Source organism: Bubalus kerabau, chromosome 13 (assembly GCF_029407905.1).
Source record: "Bubalus kerabau isolate K-KA32 ecotype Philippines breed swamp buffalo chromosome 13, PCC_UOA_SB_1v2, whole genome shotgun sequence".
In the NCBI taxonomy this organism is placed as follows: domain Eukaryota; kingdom Metazoa; phylum Chordata; class Mammalia; order Artiodactyla; family Bovidae; genus Bubalus; species Bubalus kerabau.
The window spans coordinates 66231656-66248720 of NC_073636.1; the positions used below are offsets into that span (position 1 = coordinate 66231656).

Here is a 17065-nt window from a genome sequence, read left to right on the forward strand (position 1 = left end):
TACTGTATTTATTGGCTTATAAGATACAAAAGATGCACCCCAATTTTACATGGAAAGCTTTGGAGAAATAATTTTGAGGTCATAGGTAATATAATGGAATAATTAAGAGAACAAAATTAGGTTGCAATCCTGGTTCTGCCATTTATTAACGGCATGAATTTGAGCATGTTATCTATCCTCTCTAAGGCTCAGTTTCTCTACTATAAAATGGGGATAACAGGGACTTCCTTGGCGGTCTAGTGGCTAAAACTGAGCTCCCAATGCAGCAGGCATGGGTTCCATTCTTGGTGGAGAAACTAAGATCCCGCATACCTTGCACCACGGACAAAAAAAAAAATGAGGATAATTATATGCACCTCATAGAGTCGTTATGAGGATTAAATAAACTTATAGTTATACATAGGACAGTGCCTGGTACATAAAGTGCTACTTTTAAGTTATTGCATAAAATGAATCTTAAAATATCATAAAATGAATCTTAAAAACACCATAAAATGAATCTTAAAATACATGCATTGAATGTGATCTTAAAGTCCTTTTATAGAAAACACCTTTATTACGTAAATATATTTCAGAGGATTCTAGTAGGAATTCATAAGCTCTGGAAAGGACAACAACCGTAAAAGCTAAGGAAAACAGTGACATAAATAACAAGATTTACCAGATTTGCCAGTAAAGGAAACCCCCTTCCATACATACAATGGCATAAATGAGGACATCAGGGCTGCATCCAAGTGAATAAAAAGCAAGCTACAACGCATTCTACCTGGTACCTGCAGCAAAAACATATATTATCAGCAAAATGTTAGAAAGCTGCAAAACGCATCCTTGCAGCCATGCTGTGTGTTGCTATACTTTCCCACTAGGGGTCGCCCAAGGTCACCCAGAGAGTTCCATTCCCAGCCTCTCTGCTTTCCTACACTGCCTGCTGCCTCCTCAGGGTTGCTTCTGTTCTAAGACGCACAAGGGACTGGTGGCCCCGGGTCCATGGAGCCCTCAGAAGCTGAAATAAAGAAATTCTTCACCCAGGTACCCAAGAACCACCCTTAGTACCATTTCTGTCCATCTACAATACAGACATATTACAAGGCAGCAGGGAAACTGTAAATGCATTTTTTTTAGGAAGGGGAAGAGGAGACGAAAATCCTATGTGAGCAAATAGGATATTATCCTCATTTTGCAAGTGAGGAAATCGAGACTCAAAAAGGTTAAGCAACCTGTTCAAGGTCACACAGCTAGGGAACTTCAGAACTAGAATTTACATCACACCCAGGCGAGTGAGAGCTCAGTCACTTCGTTATTAATCCCCACCCTCAGATCTGGGAGGCGAACAGGTAAGGAGAGTGTACGATGGAGGGGTCATGAAGCGATGTCTATTTCCTCCCCCAAAGGCCCTCCACGCCGTCCCCCGCTGGTCCAGGAAGGCTGTCGCCTTTCCCCACTGAACCATGACACTCGGGGATGGGGTCTAGGTCTCTTCTTGACTCCCCATCCCAGCAGAATCCCAGAGCTACACAGTGAGTCAGAACCCCTGAGCCCCACGCAGAAACGCTCTTCAGTGCTTCAGTGTGACTTGGCTTCCTTCCTCTCTTGGCCTCCCGTTCCTCACCCAGTGCCTCCTCTCCGTTTTCCAGTCTCCCCTCAAACCCCATCAGTTCTGCAACCAGAATCCCATGCAAGTCCCCAGACTGGCCCCACTGTCAGCCTGACCTGAAGCCTCTTCCTCTGACCGCGGGACTTCACGTGGACTACTGAGGCATTTCTTTGTTCTCATGTTTTAAGAAATGAAGTGTAACGTATACATGGGGCTTCCCAGGTGGCGCTAGTGGTAAAGAACCCACCTGCCAATGCAGGAGATGTAAGACACAGGTTCGATCCCTGGGTCGGGACGATCCCCTGGAGAAGGGAATGGCAACCCTCTCCAGTATTCCTGCTTGGAGAATCCCATGGACAGGGGGGCCTGGTGAGCTGTAGTCCATAGGGTCGCACAGAGTTGGACACGACTGAAGCGACTTTGCATGTAAGCACAAAACATATATATAGAAAAATGCATAGACTGAAGCATACAGATCCATGAATCACACTGAGCCTCTTAACCAGCCTTTCTGATTCTCCCCAAACGTGCCTCTCCTCCATCCACAGGGCAGTTTCCAGTTGTATCAATACAAGGGACCATGTCACTGCCCTGGGCAAAACCCTCCAGCGCGTTCCTCCTCTGGAATGTTTCAGGACAGAGACTTACAGACACAACACATAAGCACATCTCATTTTTGAGAAAGAAATATGTGAGATATAAATTCTCCCTTAAGAAAGGAATTCATGGGACTTCCCTGGTGGTCCAGGGGTAAAGAATCCATCTGCCAACGAAGGGGATAGGGACTCTGTATCTGATCCGGCAAGATCCCACATGCTGCAGGGCGGCTAAGCCCGTGCCCCGCAACTACTGAAGCTCACACACCCTAAAGCTCGAGCTCTGCAGCGGGAGAAGCCACCGCCATGAGAAGCCAGCCCCTCAAAGAGCAGCCCCGCTCACTGCAACTAGAGAAAGCCTGTGTGCGGCAACGAAGACCCAGTGAAGCCAAAAACAAAGAAATAAAAGGAATCCACTGCCACTAAAGGGAAACTGTGAGCCATGAGGTTGTTGTTTAGTCGCCAAGTCGTGTCCGATTCTTTGCGTCCCCATGAATTGTAGCCCGCTAGGCTTGTCTGTCCACAGGATCTTCCCGGGAAGAATACTGGAGTGGGTTGCCATTGCCTTCTCCAGGGGATCCTCTCAACCCAGGGATCAAACCTGCATCTCCTGCACGGGGAGGTGGGTTCTTTACCACTGAGTACTTGGGCCTTGAAGGATTTTGTTTACCCAGATGCTGAGCTGTAAAAGGTCCCCAGCTGGGATGATGAGAAAGTGAATTTAAAACCCAGTGAAAAAAGAACATAGTTTCACTGTATATCTAAGCTACTGATCAACTAAATTTAATGTATGATTAAATTTAACCATTTATTGTTGTTGCACGTTTCTCTTTACTATTGCTTTGTCTGTGTCCCACAGTTTTTCGTCTTTATTTTTAAATTATTTATTTTTGGCTGCACTAAGTCATCATTGCTTCGTGAGGGCTTTCTCTAGTTGGGGCAAGCAAGGACTACTCTCTAGTTGCTGTGCACAGGCTTAGCTGCTCTGTGGCATGTGGAATCTTCCAGGACCAGGGATCGAACCCATGTCCCCTGCACTGGCAGGCAGATTCTCAATCACTGGACCACCAAGGAAGTCCTGTTTTTGTTTTAAATAAAACTTATCCATTTTAAGTGCAAAAATGAAATTAATTTTGGCAAATGTTTGCTCATTCCCCTTTTTGGCTGAGCCCTCTAAGTTCACGCAACCATTAATCCACTTTTTTATAGATTTCTTTCCTTTTCTAGAATTTTAAATGAATAGGCTATACAATACTGGCTCCTTTCATGTGGCATATATTTGAGATTCCTTTATGTTACTGCATGTCCCTGAAGTTCCTTTTCAATGCTGAGTAGTATTCCACTGTAAGGATCAATGCTGCTGCTACTAAGTCGCTTCAGTTGTGTCCGACTCTGTGTGACCCCATAGACGGCAGCCCACCAGGCTCCCCCATCCCTGGGATTCTCCAGGCAAGAACACTGGAGTGGGTTGCCATTTCCTTCTATAACACAATTTATTTAGTCTTTCACCAGCTGATAAATATTTGGGTTGCTTACAATTTGAGGCTACTATGAATAAGGCTGCGATGAACATTCATGTACAAGCTTTTGTGTGGACACATACTTGGCTCCCTCCCAAAAATGACAGATTGCTCTGTGATGCTTCTTGCTGCTGCTGCTGCTGCTGCTAAGTCGCTTCAGTCGTGTCCGACTCTGTGTGACCCCATAGACGGCAGCCCACCAGGCTCCCCCCCCTTGGAATTCTCCAGGCAAGAACACTGGAGTGGGTTGCCATTTCCTTTTCCAATGCAGGAAAGTGAAAAGTAAAAGTGAAGTTGCTCAGTCGTGTCTCTTAGCGACCCCATGGACTGCAGCCCACCAGGCTCCTCCATCCATGGGACTCTCCAGGCAAGAGTACTGGAGCGGGGTGCCATTGCCTTCTCCTGATGCTTCTTGCTATTCCATGCAAAAAATAGGTACGGGCCGCAAAGAGTTAGACACGACTGAGCGATTGATCTGATCTGATCTGATCTTGCTACTGATTTACTACAGTCTTTTCCATATGAAACACAGACACACACAATGATTTGTGAAATACAAATTAGAAAACTGTAAGAAGTCAGGACTTCCTTGGTGATGCAGTGGTTAAGAATCCACCCTGCAATGCAATAGACACTGGTTCCATCCCTGGCTGGGGACTAAGATTCCACCTGCAGCCGGGCAACTAAACTCAAACGCTGCAACTAGGGAGTCCGTGCGCCACAAGGAAAGATCCCAAGCAATGCAGTGAAGATCCTGGGTGCTACAACTAAGGCCCGAGGCAGCCGAATAAATAAATAAGCAAACAAATAAAAAGAAAACTGTAAGAAGTCATATAATGTAACAAAAGGAAGATTTGTGTGTGTGTTACTTTCCCTATTTGCCAAGCATTATGCAGAGCATGACATGAGCATTTCATTATTTTATCTCTCATAGTAGCCTTTGGAGGAGACAGTGGTGCTATTCCCATTCCCTATATGGGAAGCTGATCCAGGCTTTCACTGCTGAAGGTGAGGGTTCCATCCCTGGTTGGGGAACTAAGATCCTGTAAACGGTACAGCATGGCCAAAAAAAGAAGAAAGATTTCAAATCAGTAACCTAACCTTCTATCTTAAGACACTGGAAAAGAGGGAAAGAGGAGAAAATGGAACCTAAATCAAAGAGGAGAAAAGAAATAAAGGCTAGAGCGGAAATTAATGAAAAAGACTAGAAAAACATTAGAAAAAATTAACAAAACCGAAAGTAGGTTCTTTGAAAAGACTGTAAAATTTGACAAACCCTCAGCTAAGCTGACCAAGACAAAAAAGGAAAAGTCACAAAATTACTAGAATCAGAAAGAGAAGGGTACTTTACTACTGACCTTACAGAAATAAAATCCTGTCTCTTCCAATGACCAAACCGTCATCACAGGCAGGTTACCTGTGCCTCCATTTCCTCTACTCTTCAAGAAGACATCATTTTTCTCAAAGGGTTATAAAAACTAAACGAAAGGATTTGTGCCAAGTACCTGATCAAGCTCCATTAATCACTGCCACTCCTCTAGTTGATCAGGTCACTCTTTTCCTTACCATCCACATCAGTCCTTCAGCCCACCTGTTCGGCTGCCTCTACCTTCCAAATATATTCCAGAAGCAAGAGCTTCTCACCTTGTCCACCACAGTAGTTAGTCCAGGTCACCACTCTCTCTCGCTGACAACAGCCCAAGTGTGGCTTACCACTCCTGCCCCTCCCATAGTCTGTTCTCTGCCCACCACCACAGCCTCATTTTAACACGTAATGATGTGCACATCTCCCTTCTTCTGTTCTCAACCCTCATTGGGTGTGGGGGAAAATACACACTTTGTGCCATGGTCTAGCAGGCCCTGTGAAATCTAGGCTGAGGTACCACTTTCCCCTTTGCCTGCAGGGCTCCAGCCACACTGGTCTTGTTATTCTTCCAACTTGTCCAGCTCATTTCTGTCTCAGGGTCTTTGCTCTGGGTATTTCCTCTGCCCACAACATCCCCCTCTCTACAGATCCAAGCGTGGCTGGAGTTTCCACTTTATTAAAGACTCCACTCATCATCACTTCTCTGTTGGTATCTACAGTAGCTCAACCTCTTACTCCCTGTCTTACTTTCTATTTTTCTTCCTAGTACTTCTCACTCTCTGACATTATTTATTTCCTATCTCCCTTCACTAGAATGTAATCTCCAGGAGGCAGAGGCTTTACTTTACACACTGCTTTTACCTCCAGTGCCTAGATCAGAGCCTGACATGTAGAATGTGCAAATAAAGGTCTGTTGAGGGACTTTCCTGGCGGTCCAGTAGTTAGGACTCCATGCTTCCACTGAAGGGGGTGCAGGTTCGATCCCTAGTCAGGGAACTAAGATCCCAAATGCTCATGGTGTGGCCAAGAAAAAAAAAATGACAATGCCTTTGGAAAATAAAATAAATAACTCAAAGAACTCTTTTTCCATCCCACAAAAACTCTACTACCTTCAAGTTTAAAAAATAAATTAAAAGATCTGCTGAAACAGAAGAAAAAGCTCCGGAATAGGATCCACAGACAAATGGGTGCGTTTGTGCAAGACAAAGGCAGCATCTCAACCCAGAGGCAGAAAGGTAGACTAGTCAACACAGGGCGTTGGGATCACTGGGGAGACGTTTGGGAAAAAATTATTTGAAGACGGTGGATTTATCACAGGTATGCCACTAGACTCTCTCTTGGAAACTGCTTTCAAAATGAAGAAACCAGGAGTTCCCTGGTGGTCCAGTGGTTACAACTCTGCACTTCCACTGCCGAGGGCATGGGTTCAATCCCTGGTCAAGGACTGAGATTCCACAAGCTGTGTGGCGAAAAAAAAAAAAACAAAAACAACAGCATAACCCTACAAGAAAGAGGAGCATGGGAGAAGGGACCACACAACACAATTGTTGGGGCAGAAAGTAAATGGGCAAGTATTAATGGCAAAACCAAGCAGGCAGTAAGAAAAGGTGAAAATTTAACCTGATTTATACCACAGAATCCCCCAAAAGACTCAGAAGTTAGTGGCATCTCTAGAAGGGGGCATAAAGGTGAGGCTGGGAGAGAGGGCTGCTACAGGAGGGAAAATTCGCAGAAGACGACTTAAAAAGCAGCTTGCTGTGTAGTCGAGCAGTTATGTCTGACCCTTTGTGACCCCATGGACTATAGCCCACGAGGCCCCTCTGTCCACAGCATTCTCCAGGCAAGAATACTGGAGTGGGTTGCCATTTCCTTCTCCAAAGAGCAGCTTAAATATATCAAATAGTAGACTCTTAGATCCCTTCCCTACATTACTCCCTGCCCACCATGACTGCAACCCAGATCCTAGCAGATCAGAAATTTATTTTTAGGCAGGTCAGAATTATTTTAGAATGTGGAAGAAGGTCCCTGGACAGGTAGCTACTAGACACAGGAGACTGAGAAGATACCAACAAGAGGAATTATACGCAACTTCATTTACTAACTGTTGAAGATGTCCAGATCCTCAGCCTTCTTCCTCTACTCAGCGCTGGGAACACTGCCAGTCAGACATGCAGCTTATAATACTACGTGGTGAGACCCACCCACCCCCCGAGTTCACCCCCTCCCCCAGTTTTCATTCCCCGCTTGACTCCCAGAACTCTCAGCACAACAGGAAAAAAACAAAAATAGACTCATATCAGGACATATAATCAAGAAATTCCAGTTTGCTAGGGATGAGAGGACATTCTAGAAATTTCTAGAGAAGCAAAAGTAGGTCACACGCAAAGTATCAGTATTCAGAATGACTTGGGATTTCCCAACTGCAATACTGAAAGCTGAGAGACGACAGAGTGATGCCTTCAAAACCTGATGAAACTTCTGGGTATACACCCAAAAGGACTGAAAACAGGAACTCAATGGATTTCTGCACACCTATGTCTATAGCAGCACTATTCACAATAACCAAAAGGCGGAAACAGCCCAAGCATCCAGGGACGGCTGAATGGATAAGCAAAAACATGGCATATACACATAGCAAAATACCATGCAGCCCTGAAAAACGAAGGCCACTCGGACACACGCTCCAGCATGGATGAGCCAGCCTTGAGGACACTGCGCTAGGTGAAATAAGCCAGACCCAAAAGGACAAAGACTGTATGATTCCACTTTTATGAGGAATCCGAGTAATCAAATTTATGGATACAAAAAGTAAAATGGTGGCTGCTGGGGGCTGGGGAAAACGGAATAGGGAGTTACTATTCAATGGGTGTAGAGTTTCAGTTTGAGAAGATGGAGTCCTGGAAATGGATGGTGGTGAGGGCCATACAACAGTGTCAACGTATTTAATACCACAGAACCATACACCTGAAAATGGTTAAAATGGTAAGTTTCATCTTACATATATTCTTCCACACACACACAAAAAAAATCCAAAGAAAACTTATTTCCAACCTAAATTTTTCTCATACACTCATGGGAGTGCAAATTCTGAAAGTTTATCCTAAAACTGTACTCTGCAAAATGACACATGTATATAACGTTCCTTACTGCATTTTTGTTTGTGACAGTTAATACTGGAACCAACCCACATGACAATCCACAGCACAGCAGTAAGATAAATATGGTATATCTACACAAAGAAATAAGAGGTAACTGCTGTGGGATTTCCCTAGTGGTCCAGTGGCTAAGACTCTGAGCTCCCAACACAGGAGGCCTGGGTTTGATCCCTGGTCAGGAAACTAGATCCCACATGCCACAACGAAGACCCAGTGCAACCAAATAAGTAAATATATATATATATATGTATATATACATATATATAAAGAGGTAATCGCTGAAAAGAACAAGGGAGCTCTTCATGTATGAAGAGAGAAAGGCCTCTAAGGTATATACTGTTCAGTGAAAAAGGCAAGGTGATGAACAGATTGCATCAAGTAATCAATCACTTAAAAAGTAATCACTCCCTTCAAAAGTTTTATTTCCGTGTCAAAATCAGAGTAAAAGGCAAGAAATTTCATTTCCAAAGGGCTTTCCAGGTGGTACAGTGGTAAAGAATCCACTTGCCAAGCAGGAGACATGAGTTCGATCCCTAAATCAGGAAGATACCCTGGAGAAGGAAATGACAACCCACTCCAGTATTCTTGCCTGGAGAATCCCACAGACAGCAGAGCCTGGCGGGCTAAGTCCATGGGCTGCAAAGAATTGGACATGACTGAGCATCTAAACTGCAGCAGCAGAGGGGACAGACACTATGCGTCTTCTTACAGGGTTAAGGCTTAATCTCTAACAATATATTCATCCTAAGAGTTGAAACCATGTAAGGGTTTTGTCAGAACTGAAACTTATGTAATTTGAGGGGCCTTTATTAAGAAAAAAATGTTATATTAAATATATAAAATTGGCACAAATATGACTGTATTCAAAATGAGAAAAAAGATAGTAAACTGCAAATTTTTAAACAACTAACAAATCTCACATCACAAATATCACTATCACAAAAGTAGTCTTTTTTCCTACTTTTGGGGGCACTCTTAAAAGTCTTCTTTTTTTATAATTTTATTTATTTATTTATTTTTGCCTACCCTGGGTATTCGTTGCTGCTTGGGCTTTTCTTTAGTTACGGTGCACAGGCTTTCTCATTGTGGTGGCTTCTCTTGCTGCAGAGCACAGGCTCAAGGCGTGTGGGCTTCAGTAGCCGTGGCTTGAGGGCTCTAGGCTCAAGAGCAGTGGCGCGCAGGCTTAGTTGCTCCTCGGCATGTGGGATTTTTCCAGATCAGGGATCGAACCCATGTCTCCTACACTGGCAGGCGGATTCTCTACCACTAAGCCACCGGGGAAGTCCCTGGAGGCACTTTTCAAAAAAATACATTTATTTACTTATTTGGCTGCGCTGGGTTCTAGCTTCATCATGTGGAATCGTCAGTCTTCACTGCAGCATACAGGATCTAAGCTGTAGCGTGTGGGATCTAGTTCCCTGACCAGGGATTGAACCCAGGCCCCTTGAATGGGGAGTGCAGAGTCTTAGCCACTGGACCACCAGGGAAGTCCCTGGGGACACTTTCTTTGGCCTTATAATAATAGCTTTGTAATACAACTTTAATAGAGAGAAAATAAAGATGACTCAGTTTTTCTTCTGACGTGTACCCTTATAACTGTGTACACTACATTATTAAGTACATTCTTGGCAGAAGAAAAGTTCCATTTTTAATAAGTGTTGGTTAAAAACTGAGCCCTCTGCTTCCATTTCATGGTCTCCATGATTGGAAGAACTTGCCACAGACCAGCTTCTGACTGGAGGTTTCAAACCCTGTCATATCTTCCTTTACTCAGGTACCTCTGGTGTGGATTCCATAGGACATCTTTAATATGGCGCTACTATTAACGCCTCTGTTCCTGTAACTCTGTGTCATGAAAGGCTTCCCTCTACCAGAACAGTTGTCAGTATTTGAACTGTTGGCGGAAGTGACTGCAAATCACATAACTAGATAAACCCAACCTAAATGCATTCTGGGCTTCCCCAGTGGCTCAGTGGGTAAAGACTCTGCCCGCAATGCAGGAGACACAGGAGGCGAGGGTTTGATCTTCGGATTGGGAAGACCTCCTGGAGGAGGTCTTCTTGCCTGGAAAATTCCATGGACAGAAGAGCCTGGTGGGCTACAAGACTGAGTGACTTAAGCACACAAGCATGCAAACGCATTCTAACTAAACCTTTAGGCAGATCCAAAACAATGTCCAGAGCCAACGGAAGGCCACTTAGACACAAGGGGAGCAGTGAGGAGGAAGGCCATGGTGGAATAAGACAGTGGTCTTAGGTGATCGCATGCGTGCTGTCGTGTCCGACTTTCTGTGACCTTATATACTGTAGCCCTTGGGGCTCCTCTGTCTGTGGGATTTCCCAGGGAAGATACTGGAGTGGGTTGCCATTTCCTCCTCCTGGGAATCTTTCCCACCCAGAAATTGAACCCGCATCTCCTGAGTCTCCTGCCCTGGTAGGCAGATTCTTTACCACTGAGCCACCTGGGAAGCCCCTTACGTGATTACAAGGGCAATTTCTTGATTTGTACATTTTATGAAAACATAAGACCTCTTCAAGGCCTTGGAAGAGACAGAGGCAAGTAAGGGTCCTTCAAGTACAAACATCTGACTTCCCTGGTGGTCCAGTAGTTAAGAATCCACCTACCAATGCACGAGACGTGGGTTCATTCCCTGGCCCGGGAAGAGTCCACATGCCTCGGGGCAACCAATGCCATGGGCCACAACTTCTGAGCCCACGTGCCCTATGCTCTGCAGGAGCCCATGCTCTGCAACAAGAGAAGCCGCCATGAGGAGAAGCCCGAGCACCGAACTAGAGGAGCCCCTGCTCACTGCAGCTACACAAAGTCCATGCGCAGCAGCAAAGACTCAGCACAGGCAAAACAGATTATTTTTAAATGCTGATTAAAAGAACCAAAGATGATTCTTCAGCCATCAAATGAGCAGAGATTAACACAAAACTGCTAACCCTCACGGCTAAGGACAAGGTAAGACAAGCACTCAAACACTACAATTGTTGTTAAGGAGAGCACTTCGTTAACATGCCTTACAAATATGCACTCCAACTCTTCTTCCCATTAATTCCACTTCAGAGAATCTATTTAAGGAAATTTTCAGAATTGCAAAGATATTTACTTCAAAATGTTAACTGCAATTGTTGACAATCAGGAAAAATTTAAATAAGAGGGAGGAGAGAAAAACATCTCTCAGGATGTGTGTATATATTTGCATGTGTCTACATGAACACGGAGAAAGGTGAGGAAGAAAACATACCTGCCATCACTGCTAATGCAGGAAGGTGGGAATAAGGGGGAGGTTACTCATTTTTTCTTTCCGTGCTTTTGCATTGTTCAACTTGCCATAATTAACACAGTGTATTTGCTTTTATAACGTAAAACATACTTTAGGAGGTAAGAAAGTTCCCATGTATAAAAAAGATGAAAGCATGCCAAATAGAATCTGATCCCATCTATCCTATCACCTGAGACCCTAATAAAAAGAATGAAGAAAAATATAATCACTAAGTCTCCCAGTCCCCACAACAGCCAGCTCTGGAGGCTTATTTCTGTAGGACCCAGAGGTTTACAGGTAGGGACTACCAGAAAAATAGAAAGGAAAGGGATTTTCTTCAATCCCGGAATTAAAAGCAGAACACTCGCTAATTAACCTGGCTAGAAGCCAGAGGGCATCAAGAGAAGAGACTGTGGTATTTCTACCCGCAGGTTACTGACTCATCCCTGCCACATCAACATCCCCAAGTTAAGATGCTGTAACTTGGGGACCTTCTGAAATGCAAACTGCACAAGAAGAAAATCAAATAATCAACTGTAACTAGAAAACTACTTAAGAAAGTCATGCAGACATATACAATTTTTAAGTAATATTCCTCACCACTTAATCCTGAAAAGATAACAATTTTAAAGATTTTTAAAATCTTAATCTAGCGTTCTAATCTTTAACCCAGTGTTGCCTGAACTATGGACAAACAGATATTTATATATACAATATGTCGTTTTCAAAAACATTTAAGCCTCAGATGGTAAAATGCCAAAGAAGGAAGAGACCTTTAGGATTACCATGACCTACCCTCTCAGTTTACTCAGACGAAGAGAAAGAAACGGGAACTCGGAGTGTCAAATGCTGCACAGCTGTCAGAAGCAGAACTGAAGACTTCCCTGGTGGCCCAGGGGTTAAGAATCTGCCTGCCAAGGCAGAGGACATGGGTTCGACCCCTGGTCTGGGAAAATCCCACATGCTGTGTGGCAACTAAGCCCGTGCGCTGTAACTACTGAGCCTGAGCTCCGAAACAAGAGAAGCCACTGCAGTGAGAAGCCCAGGCACCACGATAGAGAAAACCCACACGTGGCAACGAAGACCCCGAGCAGCCAAAAATAAATAAATCACTAAAAAAAAAGGCAGAGCTAAGACATCTTGATAATGGTATCTGCTCTTCTACAAATGCTGGATGCTATTCACAAAAGGATTTTTACACAGCCTTTATTTTCTCTGACCCCCACCAAAGCCAGATGTTTCCACAGATGAGAAAACTGAGGTTCAGTGGCTTTGGATAACTTGCCTCTATCACCAGGCTGCTGCTGCTGCTGCTGCTAAGTCACTTCAGTCGTGTCTGACTCTCTGCGACCCCATAGACAGCAGCCCACCAGGCTCCCCTGTCCCTGGGATTCTCCAGGCAAGAACACTGGAATGGGTTGCCATTTCCATCACCAGGCTAGTTGTCTCCAAACCCCAATTTCCATATCATTTCCACTACTGGGGGCTGCAGCCCAAACCCTTCACGACAACCTAGGGGGTGGGTTCGCCAGCTTGAAGCACACCCTGTCAAAGCACTGGATGCTCAAAAATTAGATGAATGCGGCGACTTCCCTGGCGGTCCATCCACCTTCCTGTGCAGGAGATGCTGGTTTGATCTGTGGTGGAGGAACTGAGATTCCATGTGCCTCAAGGCAGCTAAGCCCATGCTTGCGTGTGTGCTAAGCCGCTTCAGTCATGTCCGACCCTTGGCAACCTTCCAGGCTCCTCTGTCCAAGGGATTCTCCAGGCAAGAATACTGGAGTGGTTGCCATGCTCTTCTCCAGGGAATCTTCCCGACCCAGGGGTTGAATCCGAGTCTCTTACATTTCCTGCACTGACTGACCGACTGCATGACTGAGCGGCTGAATGTGCACTGGCAGACGGGTTTGTTTTTTTTTTTTTTTTTACCATTGGCACCACCTGGGAAGCCCGTGCACAGCGACTACTGAGCCAGAGATCTGGAGCCCACGTACGGTGATTAGAGAAGCCGATGAGCTGCAACTAAGACCCAATGCAGCCAAAAAGTAAAAAAATACTTTTTGAAAAATTAGATAAGTGAATACCCAACAACTAGGAGAAAGCTAATACAAAGCAATTGTATTGTAACTGCTCAACAAAACACTTCAAGGCTTTTAAAGTAAGATGTTGATAAACTGAAATTCACAGGAGCTAAAAATGCAGAACCTCAGAGAAGAGAGCCACATATCTCCTAGACCTGAGACAGGTGGCCATCTGTTTGGTCTCAATTACCCAGATGTGCCTCACCTGATCACCCTGCCTCCCATCTCTTCCCACCTCTCCTCAGCCACTGTCTCGGAAACCTTTAGGAGCTCCCTACTTACTCACACTGCCAAATCCAAATTCTTCACCTCGGCCTTCAAGGCTCTTCAAGCTGATCCAATACAACTGTTTCCTGAGTTACTTACTGACCCTGGCCTGTGCTGGATGCTTCCCCTTTCACCCCCGGAGCCCCATCTCCTTTGTGCCACTGGCTGTAACTTTGGCTCATGTTGGCTTCTGGTGAATATTGGTCCCTTTTCCCATTTCCATCGGTAGCTCTGACGGTAAAGAATTTGCCTGCACTGCAGGAGACCTGGGTTCGATCCCTGGGTTGGGAAGATCCCTTGGAGAAGGAAATGGCAACTCGTTCCAGTACTTTTGCCAGGAGAATTCTATGGACAGAGGCTACAGTCCATGGGATCGCAAACAGTCAGACACGACTGAGCAACTAACACTAACAGGTGAGAAAGGTACCGGCTGGCTTTTTTGCTGTTTTCATTTTTGGGGCCTCGGCCCGCAGCATGTTGGATCTTAGTTCCCCAGCCAGGGATCAAACCGGTGCAACCTGAATTGAAAGCATGGAAGTCTTAACCACCAGATCATCAGGGAAGTTCCTTTTTTATTCCTTTTTTTTCTTTAAGAGAAATATATTTGCATGACATTCATTTGAACCTATGCAACAATCAAGTTCACTAGAAACAGGAACAATCAAGAAAGACCCCCATCCCAACGAGCCTCTGATTTGGGTTTTCAGGTGCAGAGGCTGGCCTGCCTTCTGCAACTGGTCCAGTCCCTTTTCTAGCCTGAGGGCCCTTGAGTTCCTGGGACTCTTCCTAAAATGGCCTCCTGGGGGCCACCAGGTTAGCCTGGGCTCTCAGGCCCCGCCCACCTCTCTTTCCTCTACAAGCTCCACCCCAGACCTGTCCCAGGAGTCAGGACCCCAGGTGCATCACCACACTAGTCCTTCCCACTCAAGGACACAGCTTTTCCGTATGTGAAAAAAGGCAGCAGGGCAGGGCGCAAAACTGGATGAGACAAAAATGACACAATAACCTCCCAGCTGGAAAAAGCTTTCCCACGAAAGTTCTCAGCAAGTATACCCAACCCCCACTTCGTGCTAGGACACCACAAAGCGACATAATAAATAAACCTAGGCCATCCCCTAGGTAGCGCTCAGACTTACTCCAGTACAACATACCGCTGTGCAGAGGTCCCAGAGTGACCGTAAGCAATCGGCTCCCAGTGAGAGGCAGAGAGTTGTTTCACATTTTCCACCAAAGTAAATAGTGCTGCAAAGAACAATCTTGTGTAAGCATTCATGGTTGCAGAAATGGTTCTGCAACCATTTCTCAAGACATTCCTAGAAGTACATATCCTGGCTTAAAGGATGCACATAAATTCTGGCACTTACCAGTTGAGAAACGTTGTTCGGTAATTCTCAAACTCTAGGAGTACTTAGGCTTTACCTGGGGAATTTGTTTACAATGCACCATCTTGATATACTACCAGCAGCCCCGTACCGCCTGACTCCCCCTCCCCCTCCAGGAAGTCTGGGGAGGGGCTCCTGAAGCTGCTTTGTTATCGGTTTCCAGGTGGCTGTGCTGCGGGCTAAAAGGAGGAAGGAGCTGCTCCCTTCCCTTCGTCCTGATGGACGGATACCTGCTGTAGCACAGGAGCTGGGAAATACCGGCCTAGGGGGCTGCCGCTGGCTGATACACACGGTCATCCCATGCACTTGGCACAATGCCTGTCACCAAGTGCTGGAAACAGTCACACTGCCAGGCTCACCTGGCTGCAGTGCTTCCCCTTCCAGGTCCCCCTCACCTAGGCCCTCATCCCCTCTGTGATCCTAGTGACCAGGGCCTTGAGGTTTTTACCTTTCTTACCTGAGAATTCATGTAAACCTCCCTTTCTCTCTCAGAAGGCTGTGGACAGAGCACCCCAATAAATTGGGGCCTCTAGTCAGGCCCTGGTTTCCCCATCTGAAATGGAAGCACTGGGCGGCAGGACTGGCACCCTGGCAATCGCAGCAAGGAGAGCACTGTGGCCGACTGGGTTCTAAGCATTTGCAGGTTGGTCCGGCTTTAATGAGGAACCCAGGTGCACCTTAACAATCATTTAGTCAGCATTCTGATGGGCTTAGGGCCTGGGGAGCAAACTAGATCTTTATTCTGAGTTCTCCATAGTTAAAGTGCAGTTAAGACCAAAAGCCGTTTCAAACCTGCTGATTTCCAAGCTCAAGGGTCTTAGATCATCTGGGACCAGATGAGGAACCAGAGGCCCAGCAAAGGCCTTGCCCATTTTTAGGCTGACTCTGTGCTAGACTCTGTGCTAGGCTCTGCGGGGCACAAAGTCTCCCCGAAAGGCCAGCAGCTTGGTCAACAGATTATTTCACAGTATATGGAACAGAGAGCAAAGAGCAGGGAAGAGAGTGGGTAGGGCTGGGGAGACCAAGGGACACTGGAGTTGGGTGTCCTGGGCAGAGTAAAAAGATACCAGCCAGGAGCACTGAGAGCTCTCAGGTGGTCTGCCTCCTTCAAGGGCTGGTCTCAATCAGATAAGGGCTTGGCCTGCGCTATTGGACACACCTGGGCTGAATGACACTGGTTGACCCTGTAACAAGAAATCGCCAAGAACCGCTCACGGGCAAACCAAGGACTGACATATAAGCCCCTACCGCAAGAGCCGAGGGTGACACACACGCAGCGCCTCGCTTAACGTCACTGCCTTACAAACACTCCTTAAACACTGGCTGTTTTTCCCTTTGGCTGCCCCTTGTGTGATGAACTCTAGGGCTACGTGCTTTGCGGTTGTGTTTGAGGGGTGACCTCTACCCGACTCTATGAGACCTTGAGGACAGGACCAGCGTCACATTCAGACCTAAGTCCTTACCAGTTGGGGGGCGGGCAGTAAATCGCCGGACCAACTGGGCCTCAGTTTCCTCTGCGAGCAAGGGGAACAATCAACCCGCCGGCGGGAGATCCCGGTGGAGGGAACAGACTAACAAACGTTAGGATCTGCAAGACTTCTCCTCCTCATTACGGCCCCCACCCCCCAGCGTGGGGCACACAGTAGGCGCTCCGGAAACGCTTTCCGAAAGGAGGAACGGGCCACTTCCTGCCCCCCAAGCGGACCGTCCAGACCAGGGTCCCAGCGCTCCTCTCCGGAGGCCATGCGGCATTCCTGCGGGCGGGGGGTGGGCGCAGGAAGAAGGTGCCCTCCCGGCCCCGCCCCCTCCGGGCGCGGTGGGCGGGGCCAAGCCCCC

General features: G+C 46.3%; 1 long non-coding RNA gene across 2 annotated transcripts; it reads right to left on the reverse strand.

Moving 5' to 3' along the window:
* Nucleotides 1–174: 174 nt before the first annotated feature.
* Nucleotides 175–16977, reverse strand: LOC129625902 (uncharacterized). 2 transcript variants are annotated; one of them, XR_008701647.1, is made up of 5 exons: nucleotides 15687–16977; nucleotides 14999–15089; nucleotides 1842–2012; nucleotides 662–773; nucleotides 175–312 (listed from the first exon to the last, which is right to left on the reverse strand). It is a non-coding gene; the product is annotated as an uncharacterized LOC129625902 (long non-coding RNA). The 2 variants fall into 2 exon arrangements; XR_008701646.1 differs by lacking the exon at nucleotides 175–312 and having other exon boundaries at nucleotides 641–773; nucleotides 15687–16975.
* Nucleotides 16978–17065: the final 88 nt, after the last annotated feature.